Source organism: Triticum urartu, chromosome 7A (assembly GCF_056163025.1).
Source record: "Triticum urartu cultivar PI428250 chromosome 7A, HENAU_Tu73, whole genome shotgun sequence".
Taxonomy (NCBI): Eukaryota; Viridiplantae; Streptophyta; class Magnoliopsida; order Poales; family Poaceae; genus Triticum; species Triticum urartu.
In genome coordinates this window covers 85,715,721-85,732,034 of record NC_141879.1, presented here as the reverse complement: position 1 = coordinate 85,732,034, position 16,314 = coordinate 85,715,721, and the positions used below count along the sequence as shown (strand labels likewise).

Genomic DNA, 16,314 nt, shown 5'->3' with positions numbered 1-16,314 from the left:
ATTTCTTTTTCATTTAATTTTGTGTTTTCCATTTAATTCTTTTTCGTTTCCTGGTATTTTACGATACTACACATTGTACATGTTATGCATATATATAAATAGAATTTCTAGTAGAACCGATCATATATATATCATCAAATGTCTCACAAACCACCATATTAATTCACACATACACACATGTATATATATATACAATTAGCTAGCTATATACGATTTCGCCTACAATGTTGCCTTCGGAGCCAGTGGCATTAGCCTAATTGGTGCCTTCCGAGCACGATGACAATTGGAAGTGGTTCATGGGGGCGGTAGCGGGTAATAGTATTCTCCGTTCGGATTTATGACCTGATCGAGCAAAAATCCCGCTATTTCCTCTTGAAGTGCTTGTACGCGCTCCGTTGGTAGGAGCTTCTCCCGCACCTCTGTGAACTGTTAAGAAGGAGATCAATATGCATGTGTATTAGTTGTGTGACTAGATATCGATAATGGTGTAAAAATTGTGAATAGTGTTCTGACAAACGTACCCATTCCTGTCTTTGAGATCTGCTCCTTTCGGACGCCATCATGCGAATGTTCTCACAAACGCAGTATGCACACAGATCAGTCCCCTGCGCCTGCTCAAGGGCCTTTACGAGAATGGAATTTGATCAGATAATAATTAATCAAGCATGATAATTAAAGAGATGGCAGCTAGCTAGCTAGCTAGTACTACTTAATTACTTACCTTGGGTCGAAACCATTTCAGTCTTCGTTTCCATTGGCCTGGAGTGACGCTGATGAACCTTTCCCAAGCCCTGCCCGCCGACAAAGAAAATGAATAAAGGGGTTATTAAATAGTTCATATCAGGAAATGACGAACTAAATAGGCCGAGATATATAATTAATAATGATTGAAATTACCTGTTGACTATCCCATACAAGATGTTTTAGTCAGTTTGTTTTTTGAGTAGTGAGTCCAGTATTTCAACTGTTCCGGCGTCAACTTTAATGATACACAAGATCCAGTGAAATCTGCATGCACACACGTGCATGTCTTAATTAAGCCTGCATATGTAAGCAAAAACATGTAGCTAGCTAGTAGACAAAAACAGAGAATTTATAGTACAAGACAGTGTGACTCACTAGAAGTTGTAAGGAAGTAGTATATCTTCATTGCTATTGAGGCGCTTCAAGAACTCTAGCATGCTGTCCTCTACACTTTTTTCATGATATGCATCTAATTTCCATGTGTATTCATTAACGGTGTTTGGGTCAATGAACCCAATGCCATAGCGTCCACCTTTTTGCATTTCATACATCTTCATCCTGCGTAATACCACAGAAAAGAATATAGTGAGGATAATTACACGTAATGATTGATCAAAAGGATCACTACAGCTAGCTTGGGACTTAAATTACAGAAAGAAATCACTTACAGACAATAGCAACTGACGATAGATTTGTCGAGTGCGTCTTGATTGTATAACTGAAACAGTTCAGAATACTCAATGGCCATAGCTTTCTCATGGTAGTAATGATCCTTCTTGACATCCACCATGAGGGACTCTCGATTGGAAATCTTGGTAATGTTCATGTACCATTGATGCAATTCATACATTCTCGTTGGGAGCTTCTTAACCTCGTCTGGCTTGACCAAAGGTTGGCCCCGGACATATTTCCGTTTTATTTCCTCCTCTCTAAGCGTCAGCATGGGCTAACAATGATCTTGAGGATTTCAGCCTGCATTATATGCACCTCGGTTATTAACACATCGCCCAGCTGGGGAACGTTAACGGTTTGCCCACAATAATATTGGGCGCGTGTACTCTTATGTGTTGTTGGCACAACAAGCGGGGGGATTGATTGCGCCGCCTGTTCTCCCAGCTGGGGAATGGTTTTACCGCATTTTTGCCAGCTGATTTGCTCGAGCTCGAGCTCGCCTCTTTCTGTAGACGTGCTCGATTTAACTTCCTGATGTGGCGCTCATAGTCTGTGTCAACAGGCTTGGGAGCTGGTGGTGCAGCCATACGAATGAAGTGGTCAATCTTTTCCTTAGGCACTTTCTCCCTCGGCGGCGTTGCCGGTTTCAGTCCAAAATGGGCGTCCAATTCTGCCCGCACTATGGCATTGGTTTGCTCCTCGGTCCTGTCATAAGGCCTCTAAGGAAGAGGAGCGAGGCTTGGACCATATTTATATCGCTTGCCTCCGCCTGTACTTCCTGTACTACCTCGACTCGTACCGCTACGCACCATAGCTGCGGCATGTCTCTTCTGCGATTGCTGAGGCTGCGGAGACAACTGACGTGGCTGAGTTGGACGAGGAGGAGTGGCCTGAAGCTATGCCGGACTTGGAGGAGGAGTGGCCTGAAGTTGTGCCGGACTTGGAGGAGGAGTGGACGTCTGACGCTGTGTCAGACTTGGAGGAGGAGTGGCCTGATACTTTGCTGGACTTGGATGAGGAGGATTGGCCTCACGCGTTGGTGGACTTGGAGGAGCGGGAGTCTGCTGACTCGGTGGCGGACTTCAACGAGAAGTCGGGTGACGCGGTGTCGGTGGCCTTCGAAAGACGATGCAATCCTTTCTCCATAGGATGATACGATGTATGGCCTCTCCCAATGTGTGCTCGTCGTCACCTCCAGGAATGTCAAGTTGTAGCCCCGAATATGGGTCCACCACCTCATCAACCAAGACACGAGCATAGCCTGCTGGAATCGGGTTGCAATGGAAGGTTGCCTCGGGGGGATTTGTAAAAGCAACGGCGTCCGCCACCTTCATGGATATGTTCTTCATTTTGAAGTGTAGCTCGCAGTTAGTGTTCTCCATGATGTCATCCACGGGGTATCTATCCAGCATTGCGTAGCCCGGGGCGGAACCCACACTGCTTCTCGGCATGGACGGGGCGGTGCTATTCAATGCTGGATCATCCGCTAGCTGCTGCAGCTGCTGAGACCCCCTTTGCTGGCTAAGTGAGTCGATCTGCTCCTGCTGCCGCTGGAATTTGACTGCCAAGTCCGCGTGCGCTGATTCTAGGCCTTGAAGGCATTCATAGTCTAGCTTCCTCTACTCCTCCTCCATCTTCCTCTTCTTCTCCTCCGCAATCTTCTTTCTCGCATGGGTTCTGTAGTCAGCGTTCCAGTCCGAAAACCCCTCATACCACGGAATAGCGCCCTTGCCTAGTGTTCTTCCCGGGTGTTCAGGATTTCCCAGGGCACGCGTAAGCTCGTCGTTCTCTCTGTTGGGCTGGAACACCCCCGATCGAGCCTCTTCTATTGCAACAAGTAGCTTATCGTCGGCTCCGTTCAGACATGCCTTCATCGAAACTTTGCCTGTCTTCGGGTCCAACTCCCCCCCATGCGCATAGAACCAAGTCCTGCACCTGGGGGGCCAGCTCCTAGTAACCGGAGTGACACCTGCATCCTCCATCTCTTTCTCAGACTTATCCCACTTAGGCATTGCCACCGCATAGCCACCTGGCCCCAGCTTATGGAACGTATCCTTTTTTCGGCATTCTTCTTGTTTATTCTCGACCGTTCCTTAGCTAATTCTGAATCCTTCAATTTCATGAAATCGTCCCAATGAGCACTTTGCTTCTCTAGTGTTCCCTCGAATACTGGAGTCTTCCTTCCTCCCTTGACGTACTTGTCCCATACACGATTCTTGTGGTTGTTGAATGCAACCGCCATCTTCCTAAGAGCAGCGTCCTTGACTTTCTTCACATCTGCATCTGTGAAATGATCTGGTAGGGTGAAATGTTCCATGAGAGTTTCCCAAAGCAGACCTTTTTGTCTGTCGTCGACAAAAGTAACATCTGGACGTGGCTTTGCTGGCTCTCTCCATGCTTGAAGGGAGATCGGGAGTTGGTCCTTCACAAGAACTCCGCACTGACGAATGAACATGTTCGCAATCTTCTTAGGCGCTAATTGTTCGCCATTAGGTTTGATGGCCTCGATATTGTACTTTACGCCCTCCTTCAAGTTTTTGTTCGGGCCTCGTTTCTTGTTGCCTGAAGATTTGCTCGATCCGGATGGCTGAAATAAGAAAGATCAATTTGTTAATATATCTTCAAGTCATTTAAAACATGTGATGATCACTAGATGCCTGCTTATATAAATATATATACCTCACCGGTCTTTGTTTTTCAAGATCAACATTTTCTTCATCATCATCATAATCATAGTTCATGACTTCATCAATTCGGTCGTCGCGATCGAATATCATACCACCCTCCCCCGTGTTGTTTAGAAATTCGGAGCCATCATAATCTTCTTCATTCTGATCATCATCTGGCCCGCGAGGATGGCGTATGATATCGAACAGGGCCTGTTCTCCCTCTCTGCCGGTATTGTCCGCCATAGCTTTTATTTAACTAATCCAAAATAAATATAAAACAATTTAGTATTCAAATTACATCATCTCGAATAATAGATATAATATCGAATACATCGTCTCGAATAATAGATATAATCTCGAATACATTGTCTCGAATAATATATAATCTCGAATACATCGTCTCGAATATTATATATCGAATACATCACTGGCTAGGTAGCTAATAAAGATCGAATACTACAGAAGAATCTAGGACACTCGCGGTTCCTGCGGCGTGGGCAGTGGACACCCAAAGAGAAGGAACCCTCACAGGATCATAGCTCAAGTGAGATCCCTGAAGAACCTGCCAGGTATTGGAGAACCTGCCACCCTCTAGCGCAACCATGTAGCGATGGACGTGCTCGTCCTCCTCCCTGACACGGCGACGTACCACCTCTGGCGGGGCCGGCTCCCTCCGCACCGAAAGTGGCCCACGCGAACGCCACCAAAGGAGATCAGGGTCGACGACGGGCCCTGGGCCGGTTCCTCATCAAGCGGCGCGCCCCTCCAGGCAGCACCTCCCAGTGCCAGCCCGGCGGAGCCCAGTCCCGGACATGGGTCAGCCGGACGTCGTCGCGGAAGGGTCGACGGCGAGGATGCGGGCCGGGCATCGTCGAGAACAAATACTATATGCCCGCAAAAAGTAACATTTTTTTAATGATTGGATTTTGATAACTAAAATTTCTAACATTTCTATATAACTAACATTTCTATAACATTTCTAACAATGCTATATAACTAACATTTCTATCACATTTCTAATATTTCTATAACTAAAAAATAGAAAAAATTATAACATTTCTATATAACTAACATCTGTATAACATTTCCAATATTTCTATAACTAAAAAAACAAAAATTTCTAACTTTTTTATAACTATTTCTATAACTAAAAAACTGAAAAATTTCTAACATTTCTATAAATATTTCTATAACTAAAAAACAGAAGAAAAAAATATATAACTAAAAAACAGAAAAACAAAGTGTATGTGTGTGTGTGCTCACCGGCGAGGCGAGAGGCGACGGGGACGGCGACGGGCGGCGACGACGGGGATGGCGACGACGCGGACAGGGACGGGGCGGCGATGACGGGGACGGGGACGGGGCGGCGACGACGGGGACGGGGACGACGCGGGACGGGGCGGCGGTGGCGACGGGGACGGGGACGACGGGGCGGCAACGACGGGGACGGGGACGGGGCGGCGACGAGGGATATGGAGACGGGGGCGGCGGGCGACGGGGCAGAGGAGAAGAAGCAGATGAGAAATTGAATTTTTTTGAAGTGTTTTCTTATATAGGATGGACCTTTAGTACCGGTTGGAGCCACCAACCGGTACTAAAGGCCTGTTTTGGCCAGGCCAAGCGGCGGGAAGCGCGCCCCCTTTAGTACCGGTTGGTGCCACGACCCGGTACTAAAGGGGGTGCGCTGGCACAGGTGCGGTGCGGCAAGTTTAGTCCCACCTCGCTAGCCGAGGGGCATCCACACTGGTTTATAACCCCCCGTGCGGTAGCTCTCTCGAGCTCCTCTCCAAAGCAGGCGTACTGGGCCTACATGTTCTGTGCTGCCCTATGGGCCTACTGGGCCTTTGCGGGCCTGCATCCTGGCCCAACAACAGGTTGGGTTTCTAGTCGTATGCAGGCCGCTCTGGCCCAGTAGGTGGGCTTTTTTATTATTTTTATTTTTTTTGCTTTATTTATTTTTGTTTTATTTATTTTTGAGTTGTTTTTTCTGTATTTAGAGTTTCTTTGTGAATATTTTTGCTTTAGGTACAAAATATTACAAACTTTCTATTAGTGCCGTAGTTTTCAAATTTGAATAGTTTAAATTTTGAATTATTTGAAATTAGTGTGAATCACTAGTTTGTGAATAACTTAACTTTAAAAATCAGTAAAGGCATGAAAGAATTTGTTTGCACATAAAATTTTTTCGCGTTTCAAATGCCAAAACAAATAACTACCCTAACTATTACAGAGATTCCCTCCGGGGTGTGAAACAAAGAAGAAAGTGATGATAGTGAAGCCGATCACATCCCAGATCTTTGGGTGTGAAACTTTTTCTTCGCGTGTGTCCCTTTGAGCCGTAACCATGGAAAATCTTCATCATTTAACGGGATGCTCTGGTCAATATTCACTGTGAATGGAGCAATTTCATCAAACTTTTCATAATCTTCTGACATGTCTGTCTTGTCATCCACTCCCACGATGTTTCTCTTCCCAGAAAGAACTATGTGCCACTTTGGCTCATCGTACGATGCATTCGCTTCCTTATCTTTTCTTTTTCTCGGCTTGGTAGACATGTCCTTCACATAGAAAACCTGTGCCACATCATTGGCTAGGACGAATGGTTCGTATGCATACGCAAGATTGTTGAGATCCACTGTTTTCATTCCATACTGCGGGTCTTCCGTTACCCCGCCTCGTGTCATATTGACCCATTTTCACCGAAACAAAGGGACCTTCAAACAACGTCGATAGTCAAGTTCCCATATGTCCTGTATATAACCATAATATGTTTCCTTTCCCGTCTTGGTTTCTGCATCAAAGCGGACACCACTGTTTTGGTTGGTGCTCTTCTTATCTTGGGCGATCGTGTAAAATGTAATACCATTTATCTCGTACCCTTTGAAAGTCATTATATTCAAAGATGGTAACTAGGATAGCAAATACAGGTCATCTTCAATAGAGGCATCATGCATGGTATGTGTCTGCAACCAGCTGACGAAACTCCTTGTTTGTTCACGTGTAATCCAGTCATCAGACCGCTCCGGGTGTTTGGAGCGTAGCAAATTCTTGTGTTCATCCATATATGGAGCCACCAAGGTGGAATTCTGTAGAACTGTATAGTGTGCTTCAGTGAGAGAATGTCCGTCCATACATATTATTTGTTCCCCTCCTAGCGTGCCTTTTCATCCAGTCTGCCCTTATGCCGCAATTCAGGAACACCAATCGGCTTAAGGTCAGGAATAAAGTCAATACAAAACTCAATGGCCTCCTCATTTTCATGGCCCTTGGAGATGCTTCCTTGTGGCCTACCACGGTTATGAACATATTTCTTTAGGACTCCCATGAACCTCTCAAAGGGGAACATATTGTGTAGAAATACAGGACCCAAAACGTTAATCTCTTCGCATAGGTGAACTAGGACGTGTGTCATGATGTTGAAGAAGGATGGTGGGAACACCAACTCGAAACTGACAAGACATTGCACCAAATCATTCTCTAACCTTAGTATGATTTCTGGATCGATTACCTTCTGAGAGATTGCATTGAGAAATGCACATAAGCTTCACAATGGCTAATCGAACGTTTTCTGGTAGAAGCCCCCTCAATGCAACCGGAAGCAGTTGCTTCATAATCACGTGGCAGTCATGAGACTTTAGGTTCTGGAACTTTTTCTCTGCCATGTTTATTATTCCCTTTATATTCGACGAGAAGCCAGACGGTACCTTAATACTGAGCAGGCATTCAAAGAAGATTTCCTTCTCTTCTTTGGTAAGAGCGTAGCTTGCATGACCCTGATGTATGCCGTCTTTTCCGTGCATACGTTGCTGGTCCTCCCGTCCTCAGGTGTATCTTTTGTCTTCCCATACACGCCCAAGAAGCCAAGCAGGGTCGCACAAAGATTCTTCGTCACGTGCATCACGTCGATTGCGGAGCGGACCTCTAGGTCTTTCCAATAGGGCAGGTCCCAAAATATAGATTTCTTCTTCCACATGGGTGTGCGTCCATCAGCGTCATTCGGAACAGGTTGTCCACCAGGACCCTTTCCAAAGACCACCTTCAAATCCTTGACCATATCATGTACATCAGCACTAGTACGGTGGCGAGGCTTCGTCCGGTGATCCGCCTTACCTTTGAAATGCTTGCCTTTCTTTCTTACGGGATGCCTGCTCGGAAGAAATCGACGATGTCCCAGGTACACATTCTTCTTACAATTAGCTAAATATATACTGTCGGTATCGTCCAAACAGTGCGTGCATGCGCGCTATCCCTTGTTTGTCTGTCCTGAAAGGTTACTGAGAGCAGGCCAATCATTGATGGTCACGAACAGCAACGCCTTTAGGTCAAATTCTTCCCCCATGTGCTCATCCCATGCACGTACACCTGTTTCCATTCCACAGTTGTAAGAGTTCTTCAACTAATGGCCTTAGGTACACATCAATGTCGTTGCCGGGTTGCTTAGGGCCTTGGATGAGCACTGGCATCATAATGAACTTCTGCTTCATGCACAACCAAGGAGGAAGGTTATACAAACATAGAGTCACAGGCCAGGTGCTATGGTTGCTGCTCTGCTCCCCAAAAGGATTAATGCCATCTGCGCTTAGACCAAACCATACGTTCCTTGCGTCATCTGCAAACTCCTTCCCGTACTTTCTTTCGATTTTTCTCCACTACAACCTGTCAGCGGGTACTCTCAACTTTCCGTCTTTCTTACGGTCTTCTCTGTGCCATCGCATCGGCTTGGCATGCTCTTTGTTTTGGAACAAACGTTTCAACCGTGGTATTATAGGAGCATACCACATCACCTTGGCAGGAATCTTCTTCCTGGGGCGCTCGCCCTCGACATCACCAGGGTCATCGCGGCTGATCTTATAGCGCAATGCACCGCATACCGGGCAAGCGTTCAAATCCTCGTACTCACCGCGGTAGAGGATGCAATCATTAGGGCACGCATGTATCTTCTGCACCTCTAACCCTAGAGGGCAGACAGCCTTCTTTGCTTCGTACGTACTCTCGAGCAATTCGTTGTCCTTTCGAAGCATATTCTTTATCATTACCAGCAACTTTCCAAATCCCTTGTCAGATACACCATTCTCTGCCTTCCATTGCAGCAATTCCAGTGTGGTGTCCAGCTTTTTCTTGTCACCTATGCAATTCGGGTACAACAATTTTTTGTGATCCTCTAACATGCGCTACAACTTCTTCTTCTCCAAATCACTTGCACAGTTTCTCTTTGCATCGGCAATGGCCCGACCTAGATCATCAACGGGCTCATCTGATGCCTCTTCTTCAGCTTCTTCCCGCATTGCCGGCTCAGCTTCTTCTCGCATTATCAGCTCAGCTTCTTCCCCCATTGTTGTATCATCGTATTCTGGGAACCCATGGCCAGGGTAGCTATCGTCGTCCTCTTCTTCTTCATTGTCTTCCATCATAACCCCTCTTTCTCCGTGCTTGGTCCAAACATTATAGTGGGGCATGAAACCGGACTCAAACAGGTGGACGTGAATGGTTCTTGACGTAGAGTAATTGTGACCATTCTTACAGCCAGCACATGGACACGGCATAAAACCGTCCGCCTGCTTGTTTGCCTCAGCCGCAAGCAGAAAAGTATGCACGCCATTAATGAACTCGGGAGAGCATCGGTCATCGTACATCCATTGCCGGCTCATCTTCAATACACAGCACCGAATACACCAAATTAATACAATACATAAAGTTCATACAACACTTAAATGCAACAAACAAATAACTCTCTAGCTAAAGCATTTAAATGCAACAACAAATGCGATCAAGATCGCAACTAAGGTAACAATTGATCCAACAGCATAATGATACCAACCCTCACTATCGATGGCATATTTTCTAACTTTCTAATGTTCAAGCGCATTTTCTCCATCTTGATCTTGTGATCATCGACGACATCGGCAACATGCAACTCCAATTCCATCTTCTCCCCCTCAATTCTTTTCAAAGTTTTTTCAAGTACTCGTTTTCTCTTTCAACTAAATTTAACCTTTCGACAATAGAGTCGGTTGGAATTTCCGGTTCACATACCTCCTAGAAAAAATATCTATGTCAACTTGATGGGCATAATTTGTCATAAACATGAAATGCAACTAGTTTTAAAAGAGAATATACCACATTCGAATCATAACAAGGACGAGGGCCGACGGGATGGATATCAAAACCATGACACTATGTATAACAAACAACGTACGGGTAAGATAATTATACGAGTAACTATATATCCAAATCACACAAACATCAATTTTTATATAAAATTTCATGGACAAGAGGCTCACCACAAGGTGGTGCCGGAGACGGGACGGTGCGGGCGATCGACGGTGGTTACGACGGAGATTTAGAAGGCACTAAGTAAACCACACCTACATATGCAAACTAAGTGTAATTTTGACCTCAATTTGCATATAAATCAAATACTACCACATATAATTCCTAGCAAATTACTAAAACCCACAATTAGTCACTGTATAAACCAATGCAAGAGCTAATCTAGCAATGAGAGATGAAAGGACAAAGTTGCTAACCTTTGTGATCATTTGAATGGATGGGGGCCTGCAAATCTTGACAAATTTGGGGCAAATTTTGTAATGAACTCGAGAGGAAGAAGGGAAGAACAGAGGAGAGGGAGAGGGAAAGGGGGAAGAACAGAGTGCTGGTGGATGAAGGGTTTATATAGGACGACCTTTAGTACCGGTTCGTGCCACGAACCAGTACTAAAGGTGTTGGAGGGGCCCCACTCTGACTACATCCTGCCACCACTTTCATTAGTACCGGTTCGTGGCATGAACTGGTGCTAAAGGTTCGCCACGAACCGATACTAAAGAGCTCCTCCCGCCTAGCCGTTGGAACCGGCACTAATGGACACATTAGTGGCGGTTCTGTTACAAACCGGGACTAATGTGTCTCACATTTGACCCTTTTTCTACTAGTGGGAACATGGGGTGCCACCACAAGGAAGCCGTGGTTACGCGGGGAAGAGGTCCATATGGGCCAAGGAGGACGCAGAACACGAAAGTCTGGGCATCCTAGACCCCTTGGTGGAGTTCACCGTCCCGCAGGAGCGTGACGTCCTCAAGGCCCAGTACCGTTGGGACCTAGTGTAGAAGGTTTTCGAGACGGACATGGTCACGACGGAGTTCATGAGACTGCTGGTAATTTTAGCTTCTGATCAATTCGACTGCACGTTTAGTCATATTTGTAAACGATCCTTGTTCCTTTTGCAGAGAGAGCAGCACAGGATTGTGGCCGAAAGCGACTCGCCGTCTGAGGCATTGGCGAGGCCCAAGTGGGCACTACTAGGAAAAACACTACCAGTAGTGTAGGTTTTTTGCATATCAGTAGCGCGTACACCCACGCTACTGCTACGGCGCTACAGATAAATTTTAGCAGTAGCGCGTTTTTTACCCCACGCTATAGCTAAAAAAGTTACTAGTAGCATTTTCCACCCACGCTACTGCTATTACGTACACGCGCTACCAGTAATGAAATAGTAGTAGCATTGGTGAACTACAAACGCTACTAGTATCCTATATACTAGTAGCGCCCAGTTTCCTCCCCACGCTACTAGTAACTTGTGAGGAATTAAAAAAATAAAATGAAGCAATTCCATTCCATCACACAATTTCTCATTGTAGCTAGCGGTAACTCATGTATAATTCCTATCACATAGTGTTGTGTGCCTAGTCAATGTGCAAAGCCTGCCCGGCCTGATCACGTGGCCTGCAGCTGCGACGAAACGCACCGAGCAGCCTCGCAAGCCACACCTCTCCGACGGCGGCCGCCGCCTTGAGTTGTGACGCTGTCAGGTCCCTTGCCCTGACCCTCAGCTCCAGCAGGCCTCGATCGATGTCGTGCTCGTGCCTCACCACCAGCGGACGAAGGAATCCATCGGCAGCCACGACACCATCTAGTCCACGAACCTCTCGACGACCGTTAGCGTCGCCACCACAAGCCTGCAGCATTACCAACAGAGATTCAGAAACTTCAGACTCTTCAGAAGAATGACACGGAAAAACAATGCGGTACATGTTGATGCCAATGTGCTACAATTTTTTTTCTGAGATTCCTATTTAAGCCATAATGCACAACTTAACTACACACTGAAGCAGCACGTAGCTACTTCCATGACAAAAGATAACACAAAATATTAGAAGGAATTCTGTTGTGTTGGAAGCCCTAAAAAGAAACAGCACCTACGAAGCACATAAGGAGTTAGAGGCATAATTCTTGCGGCAATTTTCTATCTTTCCATTTTTCTAAGCAGTCACTGCAATACCTTGATATCTTTCACGTTTTCAAAGATAACAAAGTCCATGAATCTACTGTTGGTAGAGCATAGTGACTATACAAACTGAAGCCTGAACATATATACCTGCCAGTTCACAGACTTGACAAATGAAATATGAAGTTAATGGGCTTTTCCTCTTTCCTGAAGAAATCATTTGGTGTGCTCTTTGTTGGTACTACCTAGAAGAATTAGAACTACAAAAAAATGGCATCACTGAACAAGGGTAGATAGACAAGGTCTATCTTTTGTCCTCAAGTGAGAATTTAATTTATTAAAAAAAGACTAAAATTAGGTTTCACATATACACATAGTAGGAATTTACAAGAGAGTATAGCAGTAGCACCAAAACCAAAACAGTAAGAATGACGTCAAAATTGGAGATTCGCTAAAAAGTCATGTAAAAATGCTTACTGAGCACCAGATACTTACAACATTGCATAGCCCTTTAGACCAAACGCAAGGGCTTTGTCATAAAACCATTGCACAAGCTTACGGGCAATAAATCTGTCACATACCTACAAAACTGAAGTTAAATGACAAAATACAATGATTCTAAGTGCTGAATCGGTGTTGCACTGACACAATGATGCTAAGTGCGGATTTAGTGTTGCTCTGTGGAAGCAATTGGGTAAAGTTGGCTGTACAGAAGAGAAGCCCTGCCATTCTATCAAAATGATTTTGTTACGAATCAAAAGAGGAGGTTGAGAATTTGTAACTGAGTAATAGTAAAGCAAAAGTAAAATTTGATACTTAAATTTACTGTTGCAGCCTCCAATAGTTTTCGCTATCGGTAAACAAGAAAAAAATAAAAGCACTTCCAGAAATCTCCCCAGATGCCACCCTAACCCTAAGTTACCAATAAATCAAAACATAGGAAAGATTCTTCATAGGTTCTATGAGCAGTGAATCTCTTTATCCATGACAAATACATTCTTCTCAGGAAGGAGGTGTCAAACTAAGTTCAAAATTAGTGAGAGTTCCAGTAAATTTGTAGACGCAGTTATAAGTGGTGTTCGTAGACTATAAGGAACTAACAACTATTGAATTGTCACCTGTGATAGAAATAGAAAATGAAATAAAAATTTAGACCAAGAGAAGATACCACAATATTGGCACCTAAGCTTGTACCAACACAGAACATCGGAGCCTTTGGATACTTGCGATGGAGATAATTAATAATTTTTCGGACGTCTTCTGTCCATCCACCATTGTAGAGGCAATCTGACTACCAGGTAAATAAAATTTATGGGATGAGTGATGGTGAGTGACTAAATCAATTTATTCAGTGCACATCAAACTTATTTCTGTAGTCTATAACTTTGACTTTCTTTCTATGAGGTAACCAGGTTTATAGCTCTAGTAAAGGGAATAAATCTTCTTGACAATTTACAGGTGACAAGCGAATTCCAAACAGTAATCAAGAATTTGTAACTGTGCAGCAAAGTGACAGGGAGATTGCGGAGTGAAATATCAATAACTAGAACTTCCAGCTTGAAAATTAAGGGTCTAGGAGAGGTTCCAGAAGATACCAGAGTACTGGATTTAGAAAATTATAGATCCAACATACAACAGACAAGAGATACATAGAGCACTGCAAAGACAAAATAATTAATTTGGCAGAATAACTCTACTAAGGGTTCGCCATGATGATCGGCTATAACACCATTGAACAACTAATGGAAAATTAATTCCAGTCGACATTCAATAAAGTTTGAAGCTTGATAATTTACAACAGTAATAAGAACACAAAAATAATTGTGTGCAACTCAGTTGGACATACCTGCTAACACTAAAGTGGCACATTTATAATTTCAAATACATGCAACTAAGTACCCAATTTTCTACTGAAGAGGAGAAGAAATATATATTTATATACCTGATCGGCCATGAACATACCACTTATTGACTCGTATATATGCAAGCAAAGTGAGGGATATTATAATGGTCTAATGGATCTGGTAGTCTTATTTGAAGATGGTGCAGTACCAGAGGAGGCGTACGACGGAGCCCCGGCGGACGCAGCCGTCCCTGACGAGATGCCTTAGGGGCGTGATGAGCTTGATCTCCATTGTGTGCAGGTCGTCGGACAGCACCAGGGAGTACCGCTCGACCTTGCCGCCTGGCATGCCGTGGTGGACCGCCAGCGGCGGGATCCCCATGGTGTCCACTACCTGCATCACCACCGGCGTCGTGTGCCACGCCTTACACTCCGCCCCTACACGTCCTCCACCAGCGCAGCCTTCCACAGCACCACCTCGTACACCGCTTCCTCCGTCGTCGTTGGCGCCACCACTAGGCTCGCCCTCGGAGTCGCCGCGCCGCCCCGCCTCCACGTCGCGGCAGGGAGCAGTTCGGGCTGGTCGCCGGGATGGGCCTGGTTGGCCGGGTGGTGGAGGAAGGATGCGCGCGCGTGCGGCTTGCAGGACGTGTACACAACGGAGGATTCCACCATGGATCAGGGAGAGGGAGAGACGGGGACGACAAATCAGAGAAGAAACGGGAGGGGATCCCGGCGGCAGAGGAGAGGAGGTGGAGGGAATCTGGATCAGGGATGGGTGCGGTGTGGGGGTGCACTGGGACGGTTGGTGGGGTGGGTAATGGATCGGAGATGGTCTGGTGTGGGACTGACGCATTGTGCTAGCGATAGCGCTGGGTGTCTCACCGGTGCTACCTCTTGAGCACAGCGTTGGTTTTTCCATGAAGAGGAAAGGGTGATGCAGCAAAGTACCTTAAGTATTTCCCTCAGTTTTTGAGAACCAAGGTATCAATCCAGTAGGTGGCCACACGCAAGTCCCTCGTACCTACACAAATAAAAAAGAACCTTGCAACCAATGCGATAGAGGGGTTGTCAATCCCTTCACGGCCACTTGCAAAAGTGAGATCTGATAGAAATGATAAGATAAATATTTTTGGTATTTTTATGATATAGATTGAAAAGTAAAGGTTGCAAAATAAAATAGATCAGAAACTTATATGATGGAAAATAGACCCGGGGGCCATAGGTTTCACTAGTGGCTTCTCTCAAGATAGCGTAAGTATTACGGTGTGTGAACAAATTACTGTCGAGCAATTGATAGAAAAGTGCATAATTATGAGAATATCTAGGCATGATCATGTATATAGGCATCACGTCCGTGACAAGTAGACCGACTCCTGCCTGCATCTACTACTATTACTCCACACATCGACAGCTATCCAGCATGCATCTAGAGTATTAAGTTCATAACAACAGAGTAAGGCATTAGGCAAGATGACATGATGTAGAGGGATAAACTCAAGCATATGATATAAACCCCATCTTTTTATCCTCGATGGCAACAATACAATACGTATCGGTTCCCCTTCTGTCACTAGGATCGAACACCGCAAGATTGAACCCAAAGCTAAGCACTTCTCCCATTGCAAGAAAGATCAATCTAGTAGGCCAAAGCAAACTGATATTTCAAAGAGACTTGCAAAGATAACAAATCATACATAAAAGAATTCAGAAGAGATTCAAATATTGTTCATAGATAATTTGATCATAAACCCACAATTCATCGAATCTCGACAAAACACACCGCAAAAAGAGTTACATCGAATAGATCTCCAAGAAGATCGAGGAGAACTTTGTATTGAGAATCAAATAGAGAGAAGAAGCCATCTAGCTAATAACTATGGACCCGAAGGTCTAAGGTAAACTACTCACACATCATCGTAGAGGCTATGGTGCTGATGTAGAAGCCCTCTGTGATCAATGCCCCCTCCGGCGGCGCGCCAGAAAAGGCCCTGATGGTGTCCTAGACTAAGGGGTACTCACCACGTCGTCTCCCGATCTATTAGATTGGGCCGAGGACCCCCGTGGCTGTATACTCATGGGCCAGTTCGGACGGCTACCACATACAAGGAAGATTCCACAAGACTTGGCGATCAAGACAAGAACTTCTCCCCACCGGCGTA

At 45.2% G+C, this 16,314-nt stretch overlaps 1 pseudogene; it reads right to left on the bottom strand.

Moving 5' to 3' along the window:
- Nucleotides 1–6,367: 6,367 nt before the first annotated feature.
- LOC147958070 (uncharacterized) lies at nt 6,368–14,534 on the bottom strand (annotated as a pseudogene).
- Between the last annotated feature and the right edge of the window lie 1,780 nt (nt 14,535–16,314).